The sequence below is a fragment of the Mustelus asterias genome, chromosome 15 (genome assembly GCF_964213995.1).
Source record: "Mustelus asterias chromosome 15, sMusAst1.hap1.1, whole genome shotgun sequence".
Classification (NCBI taxonomy): domain Eukaryota; kingdom Metazoa; phylum Chordata; class Chondrichthyes; order Carcharhiniformes; family Triakidae; genus Mustelus; species Mustelus asterias.
In genome coordinates, this window is record NC_135815.1 from 15075134 (window position 1) to 15080934 (window position 5801).

Genomic DNA, 5801 nt, shown 5'->3' on the forward strand with positions numbered 1-5801 from the left:
AAGGCCGGAATTAAACCCGGGTCCCTGGCGCTGTGAGGCAGCAGCGCTAACTGCTGTGCTACCGTGCCGCCCAAATATGGATGGAGAGTTTGGTGTTGGTGGCAACAGAAGGTGAAACATCAGGAAACAACAAGCCTGGTCGGAGAAGGACTGGATGGATGGACAACATCATGGACTGAACGGTGGGAGGAAATGACAGCAGTGTGTCAAATTGCAGTGAACAGAGGGAGATGCATAGGGCCCCTTGGGGACAATGGCTAATTATGGGTGGAAGGTGCTTAACCACTAAGTTACAATATCCATAATAGTCCTTTTGAAGTGTGTGCTCAGGTGCAAGGAAGAAGTCCAGGATTGAGAAAATATACGGAGTGTGGTAGCTGAGTTTGTATGATACTAAGGTTTGTACAGAATATTATGTTCATGCTTCTGCAACCATTTATTTCTCAAGTACTGCGAGAACAAGAATACTGATTGTAAATTCTAGCACTTCAAGTAATGCCCATGCACCCTACTTGTAGAAAACTAGAAATGTCATAATAAAACCACTTGAAACAATCACTGAAGTGAATGTTCTTTACATTTCCTTTCCTACTGTAAAGAGGTTAAATATTACCTCTCATTTTTATTCTTTTCAATCTCTATTTCATCTCACTCTTTTTAAGAAAAGAATTCAAGTTCAAACTATTACTATCAATTGTGACATTATTCCAATTTCTTTGTTGCATCTGTTCAGATGGCGCAAGCTTCCACAACACCGCATCTGATGCATCTTCCTTTGTTGCTCCCCCCTCTCCCCCCGCTATTCCCCACTGTAGCTGACAGCACCCTCAACTGTGTCCAACCTAATTCCCACATTTCTGTTCTGCCCCCCCCCCCCCCCCCCCCCGCCCCCCGCAACACCCTCCACCTCCCAGAACTGCAATAGGTTTCCCTTAGTCCCCACTTTCCATTCCACTGGCCTCCACATCCAAAGAGACATTCTCCGCCCCCCTCCCCATTTCTGTCACCTCCAGCGTGATGCCATCACCAAACACGTCTTCCCCTCTCCTCCCCTCCCCTCCCGTCAGCATTCTGAATGAACCATTCCCTCCGCAACATCCTGATCCACTCCTCTATCACCCTCAACCTTGATCCCCCCCCCCTTCCCATACGAGGTGTAATAACCCCTGCCCTTTCACCTACTCTCTCTCCTCACTATCCAAGGCCTCAGACACTCCTTCCAGATGAGGCAGTGATTTACTTCCACTCTTTTCCATTTAGTCTGCCGCACTCGCTGCTCACAATGTGGTCTCCTCTACATTGGGGAGACGAAATGCAGATCAGTTGACCGCTTTGCTGAATGCCTCTGCATAACCCCGAGCTTCCGGTCGTTTGCCACTTTAATTCACCACCTTGCTCCCACACTCACATCTCTGCCCTCGGCCTGTTGCTGTGTTCCAGTGAAGCTCAACACAAGCTCGAGGAATAACACCTCATCTTCTGAATAGACATTTTACAGTCTTCTGGACTCAACACTGAGTTCAACAGTTTTAGACCATGAACTCCGTCCCTCATTTTGATTCTGTTTTTATCATTTGCTGCTCTTTATCCTGTTTTTCATGTTTCTGCTTTCAGAGCTGTTCATTATTCTGCCATTTCCACTCACTCTAGACAATTTTTTTTTTTCCACTACATTATCCCTCCCTTTACTTTTTGTCCCATGACATCTTTGCCATTTAATCTCTCCCCGCCTCTATCCTATTCCAGACCTTCCCTTTGGTGCTTTCCCTCCCTCCCCCCTTTACAACAGCCATAAAATCCATCACCTTTCTACCTTCTTTCAGTCCTGAGCGAAGGAGTCACATTAGACCAGAAACATTGGCCCGAATTTTGCAGCCATTGACGCTGGTGGAATCTTCTGGTTCCGCCGATGACACACCCCGAGAACAGGTTTCCCAGTGGCGAGGGTATATTCAATGGGAAACCTCAGAAGACCCTGCTGCCAGTCAATAGTGGGCTGCTTTTGCCACCGTGAAATACGCTATGGGTTGTGCGGAAAATCATAGAATCATAGAATTCCTACAGTGCAGAAGGAGGCCATTCGAGCCTGCACCAACCACAATCCCACCCAGGACCTATCCCCATAACCCCATGCATTTACCCTAGCTAGTCTCTCTGACACTAAGGGGCAATTTAGCATGGCCAATGAACCTAACCTGCACATCTTTGGACTGTGGGAGGAAACCGGAACACCCGGAGGAAACCCACGCAGACACGGGGAAAATGTGCAAACTCCACCCAGACAGTGACGCGAGGCCGCAATTGAACCTGAGTCTCTGGCGCTGTGAGGGAGCAGTGCTAACCAGTGTGCCACCGTGCCGCCCCAGGGTTATTTAAAACAAACGCATGGCTCCTAACTGCAGCCTGAATGATTTATGAATTTTGAGGCTCAGACTTTGAAATCATTGATCAGAGTTTAGTGATAGTTTGAAAAAATGATTTAGAAGTTTAGATTTCTTTTTCGATTTTAGATGCCAGTCCCATATGTGTGTGAAGCTCTGTTCCTATGAAGTGTTTGAGGATTGCCGTATTAGCCACTGAACCTGAATGAAATAAATGGATTGGACTGTAAATGGGAAATGCTATTGAAATAGATGGCAGAATGTTCCAAAGCTGAACAATTAGATTTAGTTGCTATCACATTGCTGTTTGACGGAGCTTGTTGTGTGGAAATTGGTTACCATGTTCCCTGTATTGACTATACTCTGAAGATATTTCAGTGGCTGTGATGTGTTTTGGCACATTCTGAGGTCATGAAAGGTATTACACACATGGAGATTTGTTCTTTCTCTGATAATAAGCAAAATGTACCGAGAATGAATATTTTATCACAAATATTTAGAGACTTTGGACCATAACTTCCACAGAAATCATAGAAACCCTACAGTGCAGAAGGAGATCATATGGTCCATTGAGTCCACACTGATTCTCCAAAAGAGCACTCTACCTAGGCCAACTCCCCCTGCCCTATCCCCGTAATATACACAGCAATATAATCACCCGTCCTCCTATATGTCTCAGAGACGTGGATAATGTACAGCAGGAACCTCAAAACACTGGAGAAGTGTCACCAGCATTGTCTGTGCAAGATCCTGCAAATCTATAGGCAGGATAGAAACACCAACATCAATGTTCTTGGTCAGGCCAACATCCCCAGCATCGAAGCATTGACCACGCTTGATCAGCCCAAGCTCTGGTGGGCGAGCCACATCGCTCGCCTGACACATGACTCCCAAAACAAAAAGCTCTACTTGGAACTTTGACAGGGCAAGCGAGCCCCAGAGGGCAGAGAAATGCTTCAAGGACGCCCTCAAAGCCTTCTTCGAAAAATACAACATCCCCACCAATAACTGGGAATCCCTGGCCCTAGGCTGCCTGAGGTGGAGAAAAAGCATCCAGGAGGAAGCTGAACATCTTGAGTTTCATCGCCGAGAGCAAGCTGAAGACAAGGGTCTACAGCAACCCCGTATGTTGATTATGGCTAATCCACCTAACGGGCGGCACAGGGGCACAGTGGCTAGCACTGCTGCCGCACCACTGGAATATTGGGACTCAATGCAGCTTGATGGGCAAGTTGCTGCTATTCTAAACGGCTGGCAATGAGCTCCTTCCATCTAGAATGTCAATGCTGCACCACTTCAAGGGGAGCTCCAGAGTGTCTTTGAAATATTTTCTTTGTCCTCCCCTGGAATGTTGACCACTTGAGCGGGAAGAGGAAAGGACGAGAGAGGAGGAGATGGTTTTCAGCCATCTGAACAAAGGACAAGTCCAATGAGGTTGATTTTGTAGGAGTTTTGTTCGAATGCTTGAGGAGCCAGTTTCAAGAGGGATGCTAGCTTTTGTTCAACAGTCTGCGCCCATTGAAGGTGGAAATGTGGCAGAGGCATTGCTGATGGAATTTCTCTAGTAGATTATGTGTCACTGATAATTTTCCAGGTCTCACTACAGTATACAAGAAAACGGCAGGTATTATTCATTTGATTCAATCACCTGCCTCACAGAACCAGGGGCATGGATTCAATTCCGGCCTTGTGGAATCCGTGTGAAGTTTCCACGTTCTCCCCGTGTCTGCGTGGGTTTCCTCCGGGTGCTGCGGTTTCCTCCCACAGTCCAAAGGTGTGCTGATTAGGTGGATTGGCCATGTTAAATTGACTCTCAATGTCTCAACTTGTGTAGGTTAGGAAGATTAGAGGGATAAATACGTGGGCTTATGGGGATAGGGCCTGGGTGGGATTGTTGTCGGTGCAGACTCGATGGGCTGAATGGCCTCCTTCTACACCGTAGGGATTCTATGATTCACCTGAGAAAGCATTTTACTCAGTAACTCACGGGGATTGTGGATTGTGCTCCGAAGATTTGGGTGTCCAAGGAATGTTAGCACAATCTTGCAGTTGCTCCATGGTGATATGACGAGGACTGTCTTGTTTAAGTTTATTTAATATGTATTAATGTAAGTCACAAGTAGGCTTACATTAACACTGCAGGGAAGTTACTGCGAAAATCCCCTAGTCGCCATACTCCGGCAGCTGTTTGGGTTCACCGAGGGAGAATTTAGCATGGACAATTTCAGACTGCGGGAGGAAACTGGAGCACCTGGAGGAAACCCATGCAGACACGGGGAGAACATGCAGACTCCGCTCCCCCATCCCCCCCCACCCCCCTCCCCATACTATTTACAATCTAACTGACAATGGCTATTCATATCAGCGATCAACTGCCTTCTGGTGCCAGCATTTGAATACAGTCTAAACGGAAAACGCTTCAAGTAACTTTAACAAGAAATGGAACTGACCACCGTGGACAGACATGATTTACAGTTTGCGGATGACTGCTGAGTTTTTATCCAGTCTGCACCAGAGTTGTGTCTCTTCAATTCTGCTTACAGGAAACTTGGTCCACACCTGGTCATATTACACCTCCTTGGTGGCACAGTGGTTAGGATTGCTGTCTCACTGCGCCAGGGACCCAGGTTAAATTCCTGGTCTTAGGTCACTGTCTGTGTGGCGTTTGCACATTCTCCCCGTGTCTGCGTGGGTTTCCTCCAGGTGCTCCAGTTTCCTCCCACAGTCCAAAGACATGCAGGTTAGGCTAATTGGCCATGCTAAATTGCCCCTAGTATCAGGGGGATTAGCAAGGTTAATATATGGGGTTACAGGAATAGGGACTGGGTGGGATTGTTGTCGGTGCAGACTCGAATGGCCTCCTTCTGCACTGTGGGGATTCTATGATTCTATATGATGGGGGAGACACTTTGAAATATGTTGAGCACTTCCCTTGGCAGCCACTCTCTCAAATGGTCACCATTGATGAGGAGACCCAACACTGGACCAGCTGCACCAACTCAGCCTTGTATAAAGTATAGTAGTGGGTGTTTATAAGACATAGGAGCAGAATTAGGCCACTCGGCTCATTGAATCTGCTCCTCCATTCAATCATGGCTGATATTTTTCTCATACTGATTTTCCTGCCTTTTCCCCATAACCCCTGATCCCCTTATTAAGCAAGAACCTATCTACCTCTGTCTTAAAGACACTCAATGACCTGGCCTCCACAGCCTTCTGCGGCAAAGAGTTCCACAGATTCACCACTCTCTGGCTGAAGAAATTCCTCCTCATCTCTGTTTTAAAGGATCGTCCCTTTAGCCTGAGGTTGTGCCCTCTGCTTCTAGCTTTTCCTACTAGTGAAAACATCCTCTCCACGTCCACTCTATCCAGGCCTCGCAGTATCCTGTAAGTTTCAATAAGATCCCCCCTCATCATTCT